Consider the following 24,488-nt stretch of genomic DNA (forward strand, 5'->3'; position numbering starts at 1 on the left):
TGCGTGTGTTTGTGTATACATTCAGAGGCTACTGTATTAGGTACATTTGCTCATTAATGCAAATATGTAATCAATCAATCAATCAATCATGTGGCAGCAACTCTGCATAAAAGTATGCAGACGTGGTCAATAAATTCAATTGTTGTTCAGACCAAACATCAGAGTGGGGAAGAAATGTGATCTAAGTGACTTTGACTGTGGAATGCTTGATGGTGCCAGACAGGGTGGTTTGAATATCTCAGAAACTGCTGATCCGGGATTTTTATGTAACAGTCTCCAGAATTTAGAGAACAGTGCCATGAGTAGCTGTTCTGTGGGGGGGCTGGATGGGGGAGGGGAATACCTTATTAATGAGAGAGATCAGAGGAGAATGGACAGACTGGTTTAAGCTGATAGGAAGGAGACAGTATCTCAATTATGAAAAGTTTTTGAAAGAAGTTCACGTGCACTTTATCAACAGAGGGAGAGAGTGAGGGGAATAGGGAGATAGACAAATAGAGAGAGGGATGAAGAAAGAATCCAAATGTGAACTTGAATTAGGAAGGTGACAGTGTGAAGAAGGGCATTTCTGAATGCAGAATATGTTGAACCTTGAAGTGATGAGTTATATCAGTAGAACACTGTGTGTGTGTGAGAGTGTGTGAGTGTGTGTGTGTGTGTGAGTGTGTGAGTGTGTGTGTGTAAGTGTGTGTGAGTGTGTGTGTGTAAGTGTGTGAGTGTGTGAGTGTGTGTGTGAGTGTGTGTGTGTGTGAGTGTGAGTGTGTGTGTGTGAGTGTGTGTATGTGAGTGTGAGTGTGTGTGTGTGTGAGTGTGCGTGAGTGTGAGTGTGTGTGTGTGTGAATATATGAGTGTGTGTGTGAGTGTGTGTGTGTGTGTGTGAATGTGTGAGTGTGTGTGTGTGTGAGTGTGTGAGTGTGTGTGTGTAAGTGTGTGTGAGTGTGTGTGTGTGTAAGTGTGTGAGTGTGTGTGAGTGTGTGTGTGAGTGTGTGTGTGTGTGTGTGGGTGTGTGTGAGTGTGTGTGTGTGAGTGTGTGTGAGTGTGAGTGTGTGTGTGGATGTGTGTGTGTGAGTGTGTGTGTGTGTGAGAGTGTGTGAGTGTGTGTGTGAGTGTGTGTGTGTGAATGTGTGAGTGTGTGTGTGTGTGAATGTGTAAGTGTGTGTGTGTGTGAGTGTGTGTGTGTAAGTGTGTGTGAGTGTGTGTGTGTGTGTGTGAGTGTGAGTGTGTGTGTGTGTGTGAGTGTGAGTGTGTGTGTGGGGGTGTGTGTGTGTGAGTGTGTGTGAGTGTGAGTGTGTGTGTGGGTGTGTGTGTGTGTGAGTGTGTGTGTGAGTGTGAGTGTGTGTGTGAGTGTGCGTGACTGTGAGTGTGTGAGTGTGTGTGTGAGTGTGCGTGAGTGTGAGTGTGTGTGTGTGTATATATATGCTTTTTTGTGTGTCTCTGTTTCTATGTCTGGGTGAATTTGGATATGCACCCCATGAAACTGATTTCAATTATGATGGATACTTACAATGAAATTGCTGTGGAAGGATTGATTGTGAGGTGGGTCATCTGGGATAAGTGTAATTAAATACGCAAGAGTTCAGCCAAAGGCTAATGCCCTTGATATAACCATGAGAAGGACTTCTTCACCTTTACTACAGAGCGGTGGCGTATAACTGATGCAGAGGTGGACCTTTGCTGGTACATTAGTTTCAATTAATTAAAATAGTTATGTGGGAGAGCTAACGGGTGCCCTTCCTGCTCATTTAGAGAGCGTAAGGAAGAAACAGAACTCAAATTAATAGTGTTGCGAAGTACACATGGCTACCTTCGCTGTCACAGAACAGTGCTGTTGTCTGGACATTCTGGTGGAAGTGTCGGCACTTGCCAATGCCTACTTTACTAATCAATTGCTGTGCAATATCTGTACCATGAAGTCTCGCTCCATCTCTTGTACAATTGATCTCATATAATTTAAATCTCAGCCTTAGGTTAGTAATTACTGTAAGAGACTGTTCATGAGGTGTAACTTGAATTGGCTGTTGGCAGTATGTTTGCCTGCATGATAGACGTTACACTTCAGAGGGCTTGTATTTGTCCATGTGTAGATCTGTTCCAAGTTGTTTTATTAAAATAAAGGGAAGTGGTGCTGAGTTAGACCGAGAGAAGTTTGGTTAGAGGATAGATCATGATGTGAAGCTTCTGATGGTATGGAATTTCAAAGGTTCAAAGGTTCATTTTTATCAAAGTGTAAAGACTAAAATTCTTCTCCGGATAGCCGTGAAACCAAGAGAAGGAATGGCAGCGTAATCATCTACCCACAAATCTCCACCCACCCACACACACAAAAAAACGAACAGGCACGTTGGCCCCCCAGATCCCCTACCCCTGCACACAAGAAAATGAGAAAGATCGGGTGAAAAACGTAGAATATAAAAAGCTATAAGACTTGGGGGGGGGGGGGGGGGGGGAGAAGTCTATAGTCCAAGTCCACATCCAAAACGCAGAAAACCTGGGTAACACTCTCCAGCAGAGCGGCAGGCTCTCCCCGCTCATGTCGCAGATTGATCCCCAGACAGCCGGTGCTCACCTTTCGCATTTGCCTCGATGTTTCAGTCTCCCTTGTCGCTTTGATCGGTGAACAATGGAAACTTTAATTGGCGAAGTGGAGCCAAACAATACCTTGCACCCGTCCCGCTGCCTTCTCACCCTGAAGTTTGCACACGCTGCCTCTGCCTCCCAGAATCCTCTGGGAGACTGCAGAGTGCTGAAACACCCAAACGGTCTCCGAACTTCAGCATTTGCTTCGAGGTTTCAAACTCCCTCATTGCTTTAGTAAGTGAATGATGGAAGCTTTATTTGGCCAAAATGGAATCAAACGTCAGCTCATGCCCTGTCTCACAAACAGCCTGTGGTCGCCACCTGGAATTCTCTCGGAGTTTGCAGACCGCTGGAACATCCAAACAATCACCAAACTGCAAATCACCAGCTCTGACAGTTCCAGAATCACATTCAAGGTGAAAAAGGAACATAAAAGATGTAAAAGAAATGAGTTATATGGTTTCATTCTATCCAGAAGGTGTTAATCGAAGGAGAGTTGTACGCAGGCACCATCTTGACCGGAAGTCCTGAGAGTTGCAAAGATGGAGATAAGACAGTTAAAGCTGCCTGGGTTGTATAACCAAAAGGTTGCCGTTACTTGGGGAGATATTTACAGTACTTGCTATTTGGGTTCTATTCCCGTCGCTGCCGGTAAGCTTGTACGTTTTCTCTTGACCCTGTGGGTTTCCTCTGGGTCCTCTGGTTTCCTCCCACAGTTCAAAGGCAAACCAGCTGGTAGGTTAAGTGGGCATTGTAAATTGTCCCGTGATTAGGCTGGAGTTAAATTGGGGGTTGTTGGAAAGTGTGGTTTGAAAGGCCAGAAGGGCCTGTTCTGCACTGTTTCTCAAATAAATAAACTAGCAAACAAATATTGTTCCAGAACTGATTTTGGATCATTTGGCAACCTGATATGACAACACGTGACAAAAGATTCAGCAGGCAAGATGGCATCTGTGAATAGAGAAATAGAGCTAGTGTCATCAATAATGTCTGCCGTTTCCCTTTCCACAGGTACTGCCTGCTTGTATCTGGTATTTTCTGTTTATTTCAGGTGTCCATGATGCACCATCAATAACTCACTCTGAGACGTAAGAAGTGAGATATCGGCTTTTATTGACTGGAAGAATGAACAACACAACATCCTGGAGAATGAGGGCCGGCCTCAGGCCTCATTCGCCTTTATACAGGGGTCTGTGGGAGGAGCCACAGGAGCAGTCAGCAGGGGTCTGTTGGGAGCAAGCCACTCTGGTATATGTAGTTCACCACAGTCCAGTAGCTGCATTATTTTGCTTTTGGGTGTCTGTGGATGTCTGTTATGGTCTAGAGGATGAGTCCAAAACCTGACTGACAGTGCAGTGGGATGCATTGGGAGGGCTGTGCCCTTTGAAATAGCTGCTGAAGTTAACACCCTGACTGTCCTCTCAGATGGATATCAAAGCTGTGGAGATATCCCCCAGTGTTGGGCCAATATTTAAACCTCAGTTAGTACAAGATTCAACGATTCAAAGTACATTTATTATCAAAGTCTGCATATAGAGTGCATCCCTGAGATTCACTCTCCCGTAGGCAGCAACAAAACAAAGACATACAATGGAACCTGTTCCCAGAAAAACATCAGATACCCAACGTGCAAAATAAATGAACAAATTGCGCAAATGGCAAAAAGCGAGCGAATAACACAGAGAATATCGAACTTCAAACCAGTTGTATTCAGTTCAGTTCAATTCAGCGCCGTGCCCCTAGCCAATTCTATTCTTATATACAAGGCCGTTCTTCGCTGAAGTGCCCAGTCCTTATCGATCACTCCAGTCAAACTGCTCAAAAGCTGCAAAAAAGAGGAGAAACCAGAATCCAGGAACACATGGAACATGAACCTCAAAGACCCACCAAAATGAGTCCACAGCTTCATCAATCAGTCCTTGCAATGTGAATCCCAAGCCGTCTGCACTTACCTCCAACAGGAGCTAGTGAGAGAAAGACTGATCAAAGGCAGGTAGACGGCGCTGCACACATGCCAGCCCTTTGCTGTCATCCTTGTCGACTGCAATCTTGCTTGATGCCTCAGTCAAATAGAAGCAATGGAGTCGATTGTGGGCTCGCTGGCCACCAGGCTTCCGGGATGCAGATTCCGCTCCTGCCCTCATCAAATTCCCTCGGAGACAGCAAAGCACCAGTTCGCTCAATTGGCCCGAAAACACACCATCAAAATGGAAATCACAGGTTCCGATCGCACGCGGATTAGTAGCAGAATCATTTTTGAAAGAAGTAGCTTTGTGGTCTGCCAACAAGACCTCGCCGTTGGTCACATTGTTTGTTTGCGCCGTTTTGAAACACATTACTTACAAACAGTGTCTTGTGAGACCTTACTGCACACACTCAATGATTTGGGAACACTTTCTTCCGCTCTGCCTTCCGATTCCTGAATGGACATTGAACCCATAAACACTACCTCACTACTTTGTTATTTCCTATTTTTGCACTACTTATTTAAATTAACTATTTATATATATATTTACTGTAATTAAGTTGTCTTGTTTCTCTCTATTACCATGTATTGCATTGTACTGTTGCTGAAAAGTTAGTAAGTCTCAGCACACATGCCAGTGATATTAAACCTGAATCTGATTCTGGTTGTTTAATTGTCTTCAACTCCTAAACTGAAAAAGCAGACAACCTGGTTGTGAAAGTCTTCGGAACATCCAAGAGCGATCTAATTCAAGTTCCAACTTGGATTATTTCTTTCTCTCTCTCCCTCCCTATTTGTCTAATCTCTCTCTCTTTTTGGTGGTAAGATGCATGTGAATTTCTCCCAAAAACCTTTTTTAAAAACCTTGAGCAGGGTTTTAAGTTTGACTGTATTAGAGTGATGCATTAAACAAATTCTTATTATGAACATAACTACATATACTCTTCTCATTGCTACCATCAGGAAGAGGTACAGAAGCCTGAAGCCATACGCTCAATGATTCAGGAACAATGTCTTCTCCTCTGCCATTTGATTTCTGAACAGACATTGAACCCATGAACACTAGCTCAGTATTATTATTTCTTTTTTCTTGCACCACTTATTTAATTTAACTATTATATATATACCGTAATTCATAGTTTATTATGTATTGCATTGTACTGTTGCTGCAGTTAACAAATTTCATGGCATATGCTGGTGGTATTAAACTGCATTTTCATTCTGATCCTAACCTTGTTAAGTGATTATGGGGTGTGGAGTGGGAGCCTGCAAGTTTGCTGTCTCCACTTTCCCCTCTGTCCTCACTTTGCGTGTCCTCATAATTAACTAAATCTCCATCATTAGCACATAATAGACCCACAGCTAAGCAAAGCTGAAGTTGATACATTTTCTTACTTAAGTGACAGTTGCTAGTACATCTTGGAGAACTGTGTAAATAGTGCCTGCACTGTGCTTTAGTGGAATTTGTGAGATCAACTACAGTGGATTCCAGTTTGTTGGGACACATTGGGACCAGTATGTTTTGGCCCAATTAAGCAGCTGCCCCAATCAGCCAAAATTTCATGGAAATAGTATAAAAGGTATGAAAAAGACAAACTGAGTAACAAATAATATATTTAAATGAAATGCAGAGCAAGTTAGAACACTACCAATATCGCTACAGTACTATAAAACTGTGTGTTAGTTTCTAATTGTTACTGACAGAGGAATTCATCCATTGTCTGCAATGAACAAAATCAAGGATGATGGACTGGCTTCATAAGGTGCTATCAATGATTGCATTTTCCAGATCTTCATTTTCATTGCGACATTCAAGGTGACTGTTGATACCTTCCAATTCTTCATAGTTCCTATCTTGTTGAAGTAGTGAAATTGTTTCATCTTCACTCCTGGCCGTTCCTGGCATCTCCAAGCCTGAAAGCTTGAAACCGCAGCAAGCGAAACAGTTCTGAATTGTCTTGCTGCTTATTTGTCGCCAACTATCAGTGACAAAAATCACGGCTTTTTGAACACAAATGCACGCAATTGAAGTTGTTTAAAAACTGTTTGCTCCAAACGCGGTGTAGTGTCCAAATGCCTCACAAGTATGCGCGATGGACGCTAGTTAGAACCTGTTCAGCACCAGTCTCCAGTCCCAATAAAGCGGCAAATAAATGGAGAGAATCCCACAATTTTCTCGATTAGTTTTTGTTCTTTCAGAGTTGTCCCAAATAAACAGCTGCCTCGATTAACCGATAGCCCAATTAACCGGAATCCACTGTACTTTGAAAAATCATTGCAAACCTGGGTCATGTCTTGTAATTGACAGGTTAAATGCGACAAGCAAAGTGGATCATTCAGGAATATCAGGCTCTCCTGCAATATAATCGGCATTGAACTGTGCATGTCGATACCCTAATGGGTTATAATTTATGAAACCAGCACTGGACTGCCGACTGTAGCGTGATTTAACAAGGGATAGATTGCAAGATAGTAGACAATACATCGCAATTTATTGTCCTTCTAGGAAGCTGGAAGGATGAAACAAAAATATATCTCCGCCTGTCTGAATGAAAGGAACTGGCCAATAAGTGAAATCCTGAGAATTAATTACAAACATCAATTCTCGGCTTAATAAGTAACACAATTGTAGTAGAATGAATTGAGTAAAAGAGCTCAGCGACGGAGGGGATAATATAAAATTAATGGCTATGTAAATTACATTTTGCTCTGCAAATCCATCAGATGGAACTGGCCTTAGAGCAAGGATCGCAGTGTCAGAGTGCCTGTTATTTGCTGTAGCTCCAAACCCATTACCACTCCTCTGGGATACGCCAGTGAGATACCATTGGCAGGCTATAGAGTGCGACCCCCGCTTGTAATTTCAGTGAAGGCTCTTCGAGGCGATGTTCCCAGGAACAGCCCTTTTCAGCTCTTGCTTCTAGTGGCAGCCCGCTTTCATCGGACTGTCCAGAGGGAGTCCCAGTCCGTGCCCAGCTCCAGCCACACTAGCCTTCGGTAAGTGTGTGCTCTCCGAGCGGCCAGCCGGTGCTTTGATCACAGATGTTACAAATGCTTACGGGTGTGAGCACTTGCTCGCTGTTGTTGCTCCCTTGAATGAGGTCTGCTGCAGTCTTTCTGGATACCATGGCGATAAAGTGGATCGCCCGCTGCTGTAGTAAGGTGCTGTAACCATGGTGAGAGCAGGGTTCCACCAATTGCTAATGAATGATAAGAAGGATTTCCTCTTGTCCTGTCAGCATGTGGAATTATCAAGCTGCTCTCATTAATACCCCAACGTTTTGTGTGTCTGCAACTGCTTCAAGTGAAGTTGGATTATTCTGATTTACAGCCTTCCTCTATTGTAACTGTGATGGAAATCAGGCTATTAATTGTGAGTATTCGTCAATGCTAAAATGATGTATTTTGTAAGTCTGTGAGTTAGGTGGGTGGGGTGAGAAGAGGTGACCAGCAGGCTTTACTGTAGAGAATTTTTCCAATCCATTCAGCTACCTGTCACAGATTTCTGAGAATTTTCTATTCCGTGGAAGCTTTGTGGGGGAAAAAATGTACTCATACATCGCTCCTACCTATGAAGAATAACTTGTCTGGCATTTACAAGGAAAACACTAGCCTTATTTTCAATTCACAGTGCATGCAACCTGAGAGTAACCAGCTCTAATTCTTCTGTCTGCCACAGAGTGGCATCATTGTGGCTGGAACCGAAAAGGATTGTTCTGGGAGGAACAGGCAGTTTGTCCCAGGTCTTCCTTCGTGCTTGCTTCAGGTTTCATTAACTGCACAGCCAAGCCTGCCTTCCGGGGTGGCGGAGTGCTGCTGCCCTCAGAGCTGTTGTGACCCCGGTTCAGTTCTGACCTCTGGTTGTTCACTGTGTTAGTGAGTTTTCACGTTTTCTCCATTCTGTGCGGGTTTTCTCCGGGTACTCCAGTTTCTTCCCGTGTACCAAAGACGTAAAGGTTGGCAGGTTGCTTGGCCATTGTAATTTTCCCCTCGTGTGTAGGTGAACAGAAGAATCGGAGAGCTGAGGGGAATATGGTGAGATTAAGTTATAGGGCAAAATCAGTGAAAAGGGGGATTGCTGAGTGATCTGGCTTTAGACTCAATAGGCAGAAATGCCTCTGAAGTTATAAGGAAACATGAGCAGAAAAGTGAAATGTACGTGAAATATCCTTCCTGATTGTGTGCTTTGCATGGAGAGTGCTTGATCATAAGAATTGAACAAAGGGCTGAATAATATGGGTGCATTTTAGAAGAGGGCAGGTCAAGAAGGCTGTTTACCACCACCTTCTCAAGGAGTATTAGGGTGAGTAATACATGTTGGTCTCTTTGGTGAACTCCAGAATGAATATTAATAAAATTGCAAGCGTGGAAGTTACGTCCTCAAACATGCAAGTGAAATGAATAGTCCTACCAAGAGAGGATAGAAGCTGCATTTCTTGGAATTCAGAAGAACCACGATCTTATGCAAGCATACGGCATTCTGTGATAGCCTGACAAGGTAGATGTTGAGATGTTTTCACTGGGGTGGGAAAGTCCCAAACAAGGGGATGCAGCTGCAAAGTAAGGGACCAGTCATTTCAAACTAAAGTGCGTAGAAATGTCTTCTTGCAAAGTGTGGTGAGTGCCTGCAATTCTCTGCCCTGGAGGGTGGAGGAGGCTGGATCATTGCATATATTTAAGGTGGATAAATATTGGAGAGATTGAGGAATTGTGGGTTCTGGGGAACTGGCACAGAAGGGGAATTGAAGTTGTATCTATTTTACAAAGGGTCAGGCTTGAGGGGCCAAGCGGCCTACTCCTATCTTCTTGTGTTCTAACGAAGTAAGGCAGGAGAAAAATCAACATAGATCCATGTGGTATATAATCACACATTAGTGTTTTGAGCCACAGTGCTGATTGTAATTAATTTAGATTGACACTAAATTTATTTGCTCCTTGAGGGCCACGTAGAAGCTGCACAATATTTAAAACTGTTAATGGAAAAGGTTTAAAATAACAAGCAAAACGCTTGGAAGCTCCTCATCAGTGGTTGTCGGTGAGAGTTTCATACATACAAGAATTTGTTTGGGGTGGTGATTTTTAACAAGTGAGGGCCATGTTGCATACAGGGATGTGGGTGCTGTGTAGGAAGTTTATATTGTCATCCATGGGGATGAATTGGAATATAGGCATTGCATGATCTTTTGATGTTATGTGTTGGAGCAGGTTGCCACACGTCATTCCATTTGGAGCAAAACCACATCTGAGGCAACATCTATCATCAAAAATCCTCACCATCTGGGCCGTGTCACCTTCTTGCAGTTACCTTCAGGCAAGAGGTACAGAAGCCTGAAGTCCCACACCACCAGGTTCAAGAACAGCCACTTTCCTTCAGCTGTTTAATTCCTGGACCAACTTACACGACCCTAATCACTACCCCACGATAGTAACATTATGACCACCTTGCACTAGAATGGGCCTTGTTTTATGTTGTTCTAAATCTGTTCTTTCTTGTATAAACTTATACAATTCGTGATTTTGTTGTGAAAGTTCTGCATCTGATACTTTGTGCCTATCGTGCTGGTGCAAGCAAGATTTTTAATGTACCTGTGCATTCTTGTACTTGTGTACATGACAATAAGCTCATCTTTGACATTTTTCCACACCAGCTCTGTGAGGATTTGTACGTTGAGAGGCAAGAAAGCGTGGCTTGTGGAGACTTTGTTTGCAAAATTACTTTCTCTGTTTTCATGACTCAAGAAATCTGACATAGATTTGCCACACCTTAGATTGGGAAATGAGGAGGCAGAGAAAATATTAAATCCCAAAACTCAGATTTAAAAACTATACTTATTATTTTTAATCTGTTACTCGTAAATAAAAGATATTTTGCTCATGTTTTAAAATGTTTGCACCTTGATGTCATTCAAGTGTGAGGTGCATTTTTGCTGATGTCCATGAAACTTCATTCAAAGAGCTGGGACATTTGACTCTTGCTTTTCACTCAGTACAGAGCAAGGGTCCTGGATCATACAGAGTAATCAAGCAACAGTGAGGGGGGTGCACTCGTGATTTAACAGGTCCTCTGTTGGAATTTAGACCTTCGCCACACTGAGTCCTCTGCACTGGTTTCCCTCTGCTGTGAGGGAGCTCCATTGTGCATCCTCTCACACCCTCTATTCAACCCTTTGTCTCCCTTTCTATTTCCCATACTCACCACCCAGCTTTGCCCCTTTCCCTCTGATTTCCACTCTTCCTATCCTTTAACTTAATTCTGTATTTATCACTACTGTAGGGAGTTTACTAAAGCAGCTCCAACCTATTTCTACAGCATTTATGTTGTAAAAAACAGTGGAGCCTCTATCCATTGTTGACCCAGGAAGTAAGGGGACTCAATGAGGTTGTCATTCATGACCTACCCCTGGTTACTCTTGGCAACGAATGGAGGGTGCTTCCTGAACAGTTCCAATTTGTTGGTGGTTTTGCTTGAGAGTGCAGTTAGGTAGAAATTTCTCACATTATAACCCAACTCTGATAAAGGAAACACAGTATGTGCCCCAATGGTTAGGAGTCACAGCCTACCATGTCAGTACTGACCAGTGGGGACTTATCCATACTAGTCTTCCAGCATTCGGTCTTCTATGCAGGGACAATTCAAATGCTTATCTAATACTTACTAAATGCTGTCTATGACTTCTTCCACAACTTAGCAGTGTGAAGAGATAGTGTATAGATCTCTCAAGGTTGTCAGGCAAGTTGATAGGATAGTTTAGAAGGCATAAGATGTGTTGGTTTTCATTAATCGGGGGGATTGGGTTTAAGAACGACAGGATAATGTTGCAGCTCTTATACTGAACACAATACTCCAAGTGTGGTCTAATCAATTTCGGTTGCTTCATTATAGGAAGTCTTTGGAAAGGATGCAGAGGAGATTTACTAGAATGCTGCCTGGATTAGAAAACATGTCTTATGTGAAAAGGTTGAGCGAGCACGAGCTTTTCTCAAACACAAGAAAGTCTGCGGATGCTGGAAATCCAAAGCAACACATACAAAATGCTGGAGGAACTCAGCAGGCCAGGCAGCATCTACGGGAAAGAGTAAACAGTGGACATTTTGGGCCGAGATCCTTCATCAGTTCCTCCAACATTTTGTGTGTGTTACCAAAGGCATTTTCCGTCCTTTGGATTGAAGGATCTCTGGGTGAAAAAGGTTGCTTTCAGATCCCCTCTAAATCCCTTGCCCTTTACCTTAAATCTACGTCCTCTAATTTTATCTACCTCTGACATAGGGAAAGATTTCCTGCAGTCTCTCCTATGTATACCTCACACAGTGACGGGTATGATGCTCTCTGTGCTAAATGTGCCTGTATTTCCAGTCTTTTCATTGTGAATATTCTTTGGGAGCTGTAGGGAGGAATACAGGAAGTGTACCATGAGATGACAGTTGTCTAAACAATGTAAAAACTGATGTTGCTAGCCCCTTTCTGTTAGCAATTTGAGTGGCAGTGCAAGGGCAGCTGATTCAGAACAGGGATGGTAACGGGCTGACTCAGACAGGATATTACTGTGGCTTTAATTAAAATGTAATTTAATTTAATCTGCCCTCCAGTTCCTCAGTGGGTGGGTCTGGGTCTGAATCCCCTTACTTAATGGGAGAGGATGAACCGTAGTTCTTTTGAAATTTAGAGAGCTTCTCCCAGCTGAGCCTTTACTGTTTTTAGGTTATTAAATTGTAGACAATACAAATCTTGGTCCTAAATGTTTTCTCCGTTAAGAGCTTAATGATTTGAGAGGTTCATCTGGGAGATATGCGCTGTTTGCTCCTTTCAGACTAAACAGCGGAGGATTAGAACAAGGATTTCATTGAAACCGATCATAATTTCATTAGAGCGAGAGTATTATAACCATGAAGTTTGGAGTCCGCTGTCGCCAGAAGCAAAGAGTTGGGCTCCGATGCTCCAACCTCATCTCCAACAAAGTCCCTACAACATCCCCGTGGGTCCACTCACTTGTTGATATATCTAGCCATTCACAAACTGTTACCAGGGCACCAGTTATCTCATTTCTTTCCCTCTCCCTCTCCCTCTCCCTCTCCCTCTCCCCTCCCCCTCCCCTCCTCTCCTCCCCCTCCCCCCTTCTCTGTCTCTTCCCTTATCATTTTTGTTTCTCTCCCCCTCACTCTCACTGACCCTGACATCCCTTCCTCCCACTTTCTCCCCCAATTCTTCCCCATCCTTCTCTCCTTCTCTTTCTCACTTCTCTTTCCCTCTCTCTCAACCCTCTTCCCTCCCACTGCATATTTCTCCCTTCCAGTACTTATCTCCATTTCCCTGCTTCCTCCACCTCTCTATTCTTTCTTCGTCTTTTTCTCTCCTGTTTCTCCCTCCCTTTTCTTTCACTTCCCCCTCGTCCCCTTCTCCCTCCCTTCGCTCTCTCCCCCTGCTATCCCCACCTCCCATGACCTTTCTCTCACTGAACTGCACATAATGTTAGGACTGCTTACCTCTTCTTTCAGACTCCAGTATGTCTTTATTCATTCCTCTAGCATAGGAGCATGAAGGAAGATTTAATAGAGCTATGCAAAATTATGAAAGGTATAGATAGGGTAAATGTATGCAGGTTTTTTGTACTGAGGTTGGGTGAGACTGGAACTAGAGGTCATGGGTTAAGGGGGGAAACTGAAATATTTAAAGAAAATATGAAGGAGGGATTTCTTCATGCAGAGGGTGGTGAGAGTGTGGAATGAGCTACCATTGCAAGTGGTGGAGTCGGGTTTGATTTCAACATTTAAGATAAATTTCGATAGGTACATGGAAGGAGGGGTATCGAGAGCTTTAGTCTGGGCACAGGTCAAAGGGTTTGGCATGAATTAGATGGGCCAAAGGGCTTATTTCTGTTCTGTAGTGTTCTATGACGCTATAATTCTAGAATATTTCACACTGTGCTGGGATTTTAACCTTGTTCTTCCAGTGAGAATGGAGTACGGAAGCTGAGTACGATTATGACAGATTTTCCGTGTGAACACCAGTAGGCTTCCTGGGATCTTTCACAACCTCTTCAAAAGTCGATTAAACTTCTGGAGTGTTGCATTTCTGTCACGGAGCTAATATGCAGGCGGTCAGGCTATCAGACTGCATTTGATGACTGTCAGGTATTTTGCTTCATAGAAGCAAAACACTGCCGAAGATTTTAGAAATCTGAAATAAAATCAGAAAATTTTGGAAATATTCAGGTCACAATAGATAGACATGACATGCCTATACCAGAGGGTATACGATTTAAGTTGAGATTAGTCAATGGAGATGTGGTGAGGACCTGGAGCGGGCTACCAGTAGTGGCGTGGAGGTAAATCTGATTGAGGCAGATTGATGAGGGTCCGAGGTAGGTACATGAATGTGCATGGGATGGAGGGATATGGACATTGTTTAGGCAGAAGGGATAAGTTGCTAGTTAATTATTTCAACACAAAATTTTGGGTCATGTGTAGTGTACCGTTCTATGTTCTCAACAGGTAAGGCAGCGACTGTAGAGAGAAGAACCGTTGAACTTTCAGGCAATAACTTCTCATTCAATGTGCAAGGGCATTGCAATCAGTACTGTGCTCATGGGGAGTGTATGTTGGACATCGAGTTTGAACTAGCTTGTTGGTTGATTTACTTTTCCCTGTTCTCTGGCTGATATTTTTAATCAAAAGACTGTCCCTTGACATTTCGTGCTTCCTCAATGCTGCCACATATTGCCAGAACCTAGAGGCTCCAACAGATTACTTTGCCTGCACCCACTTGACCCACCAAATAAACCATGGTCAGTGCACTAGATGGTCACACTGAGGGCCGAGCAGCAGGAAGAAAGCAACTCCTTTCCCGAGTCCTGAAGAAGGGTCTAGGCCTGAAACGCCTACTGTTTATTCACTTGCATGGATGTTGCCTGACCTGCTGAGGTCCTCCAGCATTTTGGGTGTGGTTGCTTTAACTTTCCAGCAGGCTTTCACAGACAAGAGAAAATCTGATGACGGGCCTCAAGCCCGAAACACCGAAGATACTCTTTTCTGTAGATGCTGCCTGGCCTGCTGAGTTCCTTCATCATTCTGCATGTATCTGCGGACTTTCATCTGCTTATGATTTGCAATTCCTTCGCAGAGCTGCTTTGGTTCCTTGTTAGAGTGGATTCTCTCATTTCCAGCACCAGATGCTAGCAAGTGGGTGCTTAGTGGGCAGAAGGGCCTACTGTTGTTCTGTATCTCTCTCTGATTCTGTGAGGCTAAACTTTGGAACCGGTGTTACAGCTACAATACTGAGATCCAACAAGTGGTACCTTTTACTGAATAGCTCAGAATCAGGTTGAATATCGCCAGCAGCAGTACAATGCAGTACACGATAATAGAAAAAATCCTGTGAACTACAAAAATATACGTATATGTTGAATAGTTAAATAAATATTTATTTAATATGTGCAAAAATAGAAATAAAACATTAGTGAGGTAGTGGTCATGGGTTCAATGTCCATTTACAAATCGCATGGCGGAGGGAAAGAAGCTGTTCTTGAATCACTGACTTTGTGCCTTCAGGCTTCTGTACCTCCTTCGTGATGGTAGTGATGAGAACAAGGCATGTCCTGGGTGATGGGGGTCCTTAATGATGGATGCCGCCTTTTTGAAGCATCACTCTTTGAAGATGTCCTGGATTCTACAGAGGCTAGTGCCCACGATGGAGCTGACTGTTCACAACTGTCTGCAGCTTACTTCGATCCCGTGCAGTAGCCCCCACCATCCCCCCCCCCCCCCCATTCCAGACAGTGAAGCAGTCAGTCAGAATGCTCTCCACGGTACATCTGTGAAAATTTGCGATTGTTTTCAGTGACATCCCAAAGCTCCTCAAGCTCCTAATGAAATATTGCCACAGTCATGCTGTATCGGTGGGATTTTCTGTTCCTGAAATATTGCGGGATTTGCTGCTGTTACTGGAATACAGTGCAAGTACTGCGGAATGAAAACAATTATCTGTCTAACTGATAGGTGGGTCTGTATTATTTACTAGTGCAAAGCAGCCAAACTGGCTTTCGACCTTTTATTCTCATGTAATTAAAATTAAATAAGAATGCTAAAAGTCAAGTTGGACCGTTGCCGAATCAGTGCTACTGAGGGGTCTCGGGCCAAAGCGTCAGCTGTACTTCTTTCCATAGTTGCTGCCTGGCCTGCTGAGTTCCTCCCTGTTGCGTTCACTCAGTGTGGCTTTGCTTATCAACAAAGCCCATGGTCAGTCATGATGTCCACCTTACACTTATGCTAGTCCACTCTCATTAACTCAGGGCATGGGTGTCCCTGACAAGATCCTAGTTCAGCTGAGCTGTGGGTCAGAACTTCAGTGAGAATAGTGTGAGGACAAAGTCATGCCAAGTACTTAGCAGGCTGAGCTATCAGGAACGTTGTTGTAGTCATTGCCCGTTGATTAACAAAGCACCAGTTATCTGGTGGTGCTCCTGCTAAACACTGGTACATTTGGGCTGCAGTCTGTCACTGTCATCTGCTGACCACTGGACTTCTGTTAATATAACTCGTGAAAGGAGGCAGTTAAAATCTACATAGTTTCTTACCAACCATATTCTGAGCTGAGCTCCAATGAGATGCAAGAGAAATCAGAAGTGAGATCTCATGGGAAGTGACATTGGCTCCGCTGTCAGGACCCGGGACGAATGAGTTAACACTTCTACTACTCTGCTCCTCCCGTGCCAGTCTGTCAGCCAGCTGAGCTGTCAGCACTCTAATGCTGATAGCTGGCAAGTCCAGAGTTGCGTGAGGTCATCCAGAAAGGTCCCCCCGTGGCCCGCTGTGCTGCAAGGAGCAGTCCTCCCGCAGCCGTGCAGCCAGCCGCTCGGGCTCTGGAGAGCAGCGCTGAAATGACGATGTGCGTGCAAAGGCCAGACACTAGGTGAATCTACAGTTGTGACAAGCTTTTGCCATGACAAGAGCTAAACGTACAGTTCAATATTTGAGATTCATGTACGTTCTGTACTCAGCTTTCAGCCCTCTGTGACGTGGTATCAACCTACCCTTTTTCTGAAATGCTATCGGCTTCTCAGCTTGCCTTCCTTCACAAACGTTACCTCAGCAGTACTGCAAGAACTGTTCCTTGGTCTACCCACTTCCTCACTGCAAGCTATCCCAGGGTCATTTTCTTTGAAATATGATTGTAGTTCAGAGACACTATGGCCTTCCCTTAATTGACTTCGCCATTGCCCCTGTGCCATCCAGTTGGGCAATTTCCAGTGGTGAATCATTAATTTTAAGATTACTAAGAGCACAGTATTGTATTGGCCCCCAGGACGGCTATTGGTGTCTTCAATCTGTCACTAACATCTGGCGTCACAGCACCTCAATTGCTGCAACAGTGCATTATTTTTAATAAGACTTGACCTGCTTACACTATGACATTTATTAGTTACAAGATTGTGATGCAATACGCTTTCCGCAGCGACTGCTCCCTCCGCGATTCCCTTGCTCATTCGTCCCTCTCCACTAATCTCCCACCCGGCACTTATCCCTGTAAGCGGCCCAAATACTACACCTCCACATTCACCTCCCCCCCCCCCATCTCCATTAGGGCCCAAAACAGTCCTTCCAGGTGAGGCAACACTTCACCAGCAAATCTGCTGGGGTCGTCTATTATGTCTGGTGCTCCCGATGTGGCCTCCTCTACGTTGGTGAGACCCGTCATATATTGGGGAACCACTTCATCCAGATACCTGCTCCATCCATCACAAGCTGAACTTCCCGGTGATTCTGATTCCCATTCCCATTCCAACATGTCGGTCCATGGCCTCCTCGTGCGCCAAGATGAGGCCACCCTCAGGGGGGAGGAGCAACACCTTATATTCCACCTGGGCTGGCCTCCAACCTGATGGCTTGAATATCGATTTCTCCTTCTGGTAAAAAAAATCCCCCCCCCACCTTTCACTATTCCCCACTGACCTTTTAACTCTTCTCACCTGCCTATTACTTACCCTGGGTCTCCTCCTCTTTCCCTTTCTCCTATGATCCACCTTCCTCTCCTATTAGATTCTTTCGTCTCCAGCCCTTGACTTTTGCCACCCACCGAGCTTCATCTATCACCTTCCAGCTAGCCTCCTTCCCCTCCTTTTCATTCAGGCATCTTCCCCCTTCCTTCTCGGTCCTGAAGAAGGCTCTCGGCCCAAAACATCGACAGTTTATTCACTTCCACAGATGCTGCCTGACCTGCTGAGTTTCTCCAACACTTTGTCTGTGTTGCTTTGGATTTCCAGCATCTGCAGACTTCTTGTGTTTATGATTTGACACTCCTCCAGTTCAGAAATGGCACTTTGAACCTTTGCTTCAGGTGTTGGGATGTAGATAGAATTGTGCACCCTGTGAAGGACTATGGTTTATAGACTGGAGACACAAGAGATCGTAGGTGATTGAATCTGAAACATAAGGAACTGAGGGGGCCAGAAGCAACTGAACCAGATAAAAGGTCTTTATCCAAAGCATCTTCACCTTCTGAATTCCTCCAGCAGCTCATTTCATGCTATCATTTGTAGGTTGCTGTTTCCCTCTTCTGAGGGAATCATCCAGTTTACTTCATCCTCAAGCCAGTGTTGAGGAAGTAATTAGTCATTTTGGGACAACACTTGGCAGGAGATAGAATTGACTGAAGTCTCCGTTAACTGGTGAGCTTTTCTTGCTCAATGCTTTCATTTGCGATCTGGGCTCCAGTCCCAACAGGAAAGGTAGAGACGATGTATTATTGATGGCTGCCAGGACCATGGCTGAAACAAAAATTTGCAAAATAGGAGACTAAGCTTTCACAGCTCTGAGTTTGCATCGTTGATAGAATATTCAAGACAAAACTTCTAGGAAATGCAAAATGTGTTCGGAGAATGGATGATTGGGCAGCTTGGATACAGCCAAGTGCGTGGGAAAACTCTGCTGTTGCATTATGTTTTGGTGTGGCTGTGTTGTCCAAAGAGGTATTCCAACCAGCCACAGACTTGGGTTATGGCAAGACTATTTTAATCAAATTAACCCACTTCTTTTAGTGGGAACCACCCTGCATACACTCAGGTTAATGTAATTCAGCTAAGTCTAATTTACAGACTGATAGAACCATAGAACATTACAGCACAGAAACAGGCCTTTTGGCCCTTCTTGGCTGTGCCAAACTGTTTTTCTGCCTAGTCCCACTGACCTGCACCTGGCCCATATCCCTCCATACACCTCTCATCCATATACCTGTCCAAGTTTTTCTTAAATGTTACAAGTGAGCCCCAATTTACAACTTCATCTGGCAGCTCATTCCACATTCCCGCCACTCTCTGTGTGATGAAGCCCCCCCACTAATGTTCCCTTTAAACTTTTACCCCTTCACCCTTAACCCATGTCCTCTGGTTTTTTTCTCCCCTAGCCTCAGTGGAAAAAGCCTACTTGCGTTCACTCTATCTATACCCATCATAATTTTATACACCTCTATCAAATCACCCCTCATTCTCCTATGCCCCAGGGAATAAAGTCCTAACCTATTCAACCTTTCTTTGTAACTCAGCTTTTCAAGTCCCGGCAACATCCTTGTATAGCTTCTCTGCATTCTTTCAACCTTATTAATATCCTTTCTGTAATTAGGTGACCAAAACTGCACACAACACTCCAAATTCAACCTCACCAATGCCTTATACAACTTCACCATAACATTCTAACTCTTATACTCAAGACTTTAATTTATAAAGGCCAATGTACCAAAAGCTCTTTTTACTAAAATGAAGATTGCTTCGATAACTAATGTATACAAAGTTCAGGTTCATATCCACATACCATCTGAATGCATGTCAAGATAGCACGACCAATTATAGTGCCTATTATTCTTTTGTAACTAACTAGAAAGCAGTATTGCATGTTTGGGTTCCTAACTAAAGTATTCATTCATTCATTATGTGCCATGTCATCTGACTTGGGTGATCATGGTCTTTCCATGACCATGACTGTTCTTAGCAAATTTTTCTGCAGAAGTGGTTTACCATTGCTGCCTTCTGGGCAGTGTCTTTACAAGATGATTGACCCCAGCTATCATCAATACTCTTCAGAGATTGTCTGTCTGGCATCAGTGGACGCATAACCAGGACTTGTGATATGCTCCAGCTGCTCCTATGACCATCCACCACCTACTCCCATGCCTTCACCTGACCTTGATCAGGGCTAAGCAGCTGCTACACCTTGCCCAAGCTAGCGGAGGGAAGGAGTGCCTTCCAGCTCCTTTGGTAGAGACAAATCTCCACCCTGCCACCCAACTAAAAGTCCGCTGTAGGAAAGACCAACATTGAGACCCTTATAACAGTCAGCTAGCTCCACAGGACAGGCCATGTCATTCACACGACTGTCACCAGACCCCTGAAATAGGCACTGTATACTGAGCTTGGTCATGACAAGAGATTACCAGTTAGACTTTGATTTTGCCGTCCTTTCTGGCTGCAGGGGCAGGAATGGGGTAAACTAAGCAATTGCCTGCCAGTTTAACTTCAGAGGTGAGGAAAGTATTGGAATCCATTCAAAAGGAGAGCATAAATACACATTTAGAAATGTACATTCTACTTAGGGACATTTAGCATGAATTTGTTAATGGAAGATCGTATCACTCAAATAAATACTTTAAGGAAGTGACAGGGGTGTTCAATCAGGGTGGTGTGTTTGTACAAGATATTCTTGGCAGGCTGGATGGAAAGTGAAGGCTCACAGAATCCTAAGGAGAGTGACAAATCAGATCCAAAATGACCTCAGTGGCAGCTAGTAAGGAGCAATGGTTGAGTGGCTGGATGCCTGTAGGATTCCTGTGGACTCACCAATCAATTTAATGGTTTTTGCAATTTGTATTAATGATTTCAACCTGAATATAGGGACATGATAAGATGATTTGTAAATGATGCAAACGTTGACCATGTACTTGACGGTGAACTTGAAAACTTCAGATTGCGTGAAGATGGAACAGCGCAGTTGCAGGGCCAGTGGATCTACTGACGCTCAGCTCCAGCGGTCTGGCTCAGTCCCGGTCTCTGGTGCTGTCTGCCAGGGATTCGCATGTTCCTTTCATGATTTGAGTTTTCTTCCAGGTACTCCAGTTTTCTCACACTTCTCAAAAACATAAAAGTCATAAAAAGGTACAGCACTGAAACAAGCTCTTTGGCCCGTCTCGTCTGAGATGAACCATTTAAACTGCCTACTCCCATCGGCCTGCTGGTTGCCAGGTTGATTATCCATTACAAATTGCTTCTGGTATCTAGCTAAATGACAGGTACTGCAGGGAGTGGACAGGAATGAGACAAGAATGAAATGGGACTAATTTGAGGGGGTTGATGGTCAGTGCATCTTGGTGATGTGATGATTCTGATTTTGTGCAGTACGATTCGGGAACTGTTCAAATAAAGATAGTCTAGTCATTTAGTGGGAAAAGGGCCAATCGAACATAATCCAGAGAATTGTGGTGGATTAAGCTTTTGGGGAGAATCAAAAAGGCAAGGAAATGTACAACAAATATTGAGTATGTGACCACTAATCCACGAAGGTAGAGATACAGATCAACAAAGTTGTTAAACAAGCGGATTCGAGGCTTTCCGTTGTTAATTGCAACATCAGAACACCGAGTTATGCTGGAAATGTGTACCAACAATATTTCTGTCACAGGTTCAGTAGTGAGTACAGGTTCGGTCACCATTTTACCGGAGAGAACACTGAGAAGATTTATGAAGATGCTGTAAAGAGCTGAAAAATTTACCCACGACAACATAATGGATTGGCTGGAATTCTTCTCTTTGGAACAGTGAAGCCTGAGCAAGCACTCAGTTGAGGTGTATAAAATGCATGAGGGATGTAGACAGAGTAAATAGGTTGGATCTTTTTCTGTCAGCACAGAGGTTAAAGACTGGGATAGGGAACATAGATTTAAAAGAGTTGTTGAACGGTGTGGAGAGGAGAGAAATGCTTTTTTTTTAACCTGGAGCATGGGATGAGAGTTGGAGAATGGTCTGGTCTTTACTGCCTGAAAGAGTAGTGGAGGCACAATTGAGGGTGCTGCTTTGGATCTCAAGCATCTGTAGACTTTCTTGTGCTAATGATATATATATAATAAACATATTTAATATATTCATCTTTTTTCATTTATCTCTGTTAGTTTAAATCTCTGTTCTCTTCCTCATTGCCCTCTCCAGGCTCCTATTCAATGTGCTTTTCATCTCAGTCATTCCCACATGTAGCAAGTTCCATATTCTCACCAATGGGATTTCTTAGTGACTGTCTGATAATGATAGTGTCTCGTTCTGCTTCTCTCCATAGGGAATCATTTTCCTTGCTTCCATCCTATCAAAACCATAATTTTAAAGACCTCAGAAGGATGTACATTTCCTCCTAATATGTATCTCCCTTTGCACTTCTGTTGTCTCCTTATAAATCTTAGCAAATCTTCTCCATCATTTTCTAATGTGGTAAACATGCTAATAGTACATAATGCTCCATGTGTGGTCTTACCAAGGTTCAATACAAGCTTAGTCCAACTACCCTTTTAAATTCTACCAGAAAATAAACCCAAATATCTGGCTTGTTTTCTCAAAAGTTTTGCTAACCTGTGGATCTACCTTTAGTGAACTACATACTTGTACTGGGGCTTTCTTTGTTCCTGTATTCTATCCCGACCTGTGCCTTCCCAGTTACAAACTGCCTCCTCAGTCTTTCTACCAGAAGTGCTCTTTTGTGTATATCTGTGTTGAACTTCACTTGGCAGTTATTTGCTCATTATCCAGATTTATTAATGCCCTCTTGTTCTCTATTGTAGTCCTTACTGACCTCTCCCCCTAATGTACTCTCATCCACAGATTTAGAAATGGTGTTATTTTTGATTCTAAAGTCTAACTTAGTACTGCAAATTGTAAATCATAGTAGTCCCAGTACAGGATGTTATGGGAACATCATGAACCATTCTCTTCCACTGTGAATAATAACCTTTTATATTCATTCTCCTACTTTCTGACTGAAGCTTGTTACCAAGTTACCAAGCTATACTGCTGATTGTGATTGGTTCTGAGGTGCAGTGGGGAAAAAAACTTTGTTTTGCATGTCATCCGTACAGATAATTTTTCAACATCAGTACATCAAAGTCGCACAAGGAAAAAGCATTAGCAGAGTACAGAGAAAATGTAGTGTAGGACCACAATAAGGTGTAAGGCCATGGTGGGAGGTAAATTGTGAGGATGAGCCTTGTTAGTCAGTTCTGAGTTAAAGAAGGCCTGGTGCAGTTGCAAGTTGTGATGAATTTTGGGGAAGACCGTGCACTGTGGAGTCTCTACAGATCCCAATGATTGGGAGTCATTGGCTTGACTGAGAGTCACAACGGTAAGGGGCTTTCTTCCGGAGGTCTTTTTTTTGCCCTTTGATACCAAATTAACGGCAGCTTTGTCTCCATTGCTGTCACTCCCAAGGGCCCTGATCGATGGAAATGAGGGACCAGATTTGGTGTGGTCAGTCCAGCAGTTGTCAGTACCTCTCACAGAGCAGGTGATGGGGACAACTAAGTGGTTCTCACTGTATTGAGATGCACCATTTCGCCTTCTCTGAAGAAGCAGGCTGTTGGTTATAGGAAAGCGATGTTCCAAGAATTTTGTCAGGTGAAGGACACAGATGGAGTTAGCTTAACCTACTCTGCCCTTGACAATGACTCTGGAGTTCCTCCTAGTGACAGAACTTGCGGTTGTGGCCCAAGTGCGGAGAGAGGGACACTGAAGTGGATCAACATATCACTGACTTTAATGGGAATTGTGCTGAAATAAAAATACAATAAATACTAGGCCAGCAGGGTAGTTAACTAGAACGTTCAAACTTAAGCTAACACAGATACAGCGGGTCAGCCGTAGTAAATTAATGCTAAGTAAATACTGCTCCCTAGCAACATCAGGCTGAATGTGAGTGTTCTTTTCCAGAACCAGGACAACAGCAAATTGGGGGTGTTCACATAGCTCTGCTATTGATCAAGTCACAACAAGACTGGAACGAGAAGAAGGGAGTTAAATACCATCACAATGAAACACTACATAACTGGAACGTGCATACCCATGGGCGTGATTGCTGAACCATTCCGCAGCCCGCCTGTGAAGGCACATTGACCCCCTGGCAGAGTCCGTGGTTGTGACACCCAGAGCCTTGATCCAGATTCAGTCTTGGCTCTGTACAATGGATATGGCCTTCACTTCAGGACTAAACCAAACAAAATGTTCTGGGCAGCGTTAGCTATGAGACAGGGCCTTTTGGAAATTCACAAATAGCCTTCAACTGAGAAGGATTACAGGGAATCCTTTACAAATTGGCTGCCATCAAAAATGTGTTACCAATCCAAGTCACAATAATATGGCAGCCATGCTCCAAACAATGTGCCAACCTGAGTCCCAATCCCAGTGTCCTCTGGGGTCAAGCAGGACTGTGAGATGTCTCCAACTTCCTTCTCAACAGTACTTCACCTCATCTCCAATGGAATGAAAAGGAAACTGTTGAATCTTTGTCATTTCCACTCAGGACTAAGATCAATGCATCTTCGGTCATCGTTTTTTCATACGAGGTGTCACGGGCACACGTGCATACTCTGAGTCCCATCTCTAACTCATTGTTGATCCATTCAAAGAAACTTTATGAGCCAATGTGTTTTCGAAGACAGGCTCCCTCTACCAACTTACTTCTACTGTTATAACATTGAATCCCAATTAGCAAGGCCCATAAGGGTCCTGAAAACGTGATTTGTAATCCATAGCCTAGGAGCCAATGAGCAGCGAAACCAATGCTGATGATGAAATTCACCACCACCTTCAGGGAGACAGCAGAATCTTCAGCCTATTGAGGAAACAGAGTGTTTGAAAATCAGCTCTTCAAACTTGTCACCAAGCTCCTGGTCAATTGAGCAGCAGTGATCCTTGCTTCTGGGTTACGTGCT

The 24,488-nt window shown here is 43.7% G+C and overlaps 1 protein-coding gene across 4 annotated transcripts in view; it reads left to right on the forward strand.

Moving 5' to 3' along the window:
- The window catches only part of sema4ba (sema domain, immunoglobulin domain (Ig), transmembrane domain (TM) and short cytoplasmic domain, (semaphorin) 4Ba), a 432,540-nt gene that overhangs the window by 173,766 nt on the left and 234,286 nt on the right, over positions 1-24,488 (forward strand). Inside the window, exon 1 of one of the 4 annotated variants that reach the window (XM_073033036.1) lies at positions 7,422-7,540. The exons of 2 other annotated variants lie outside the window; for them this stretch is intronic. The gene's annotated coding sequence lies outside the window, so the exon portion shown is untranslated. Of the gene's footprint in view, positions 1-7,421; positions 7,541-7,673; positions 7,917-24,488 lie in introns of those variants that run through there. One more of the 4 variants, XM_073033037.1, reaches the window with a different exon arrangement.

Source organism: Hemitrygon akajei, chromosome 30 (genome assembly GCF_048418815.1).
Source record: "Hemitrygon akajei chromosome 30, sHemAka1.3, whole genome shotgun sequence".
NCBI classification, from domain to species: Eukaryota; Metazoa; Chordata; class Chondrichthyes; order Myliobatiformes; family Dasyatidae; genus Hemitrygon; species Hemitrygon akajei.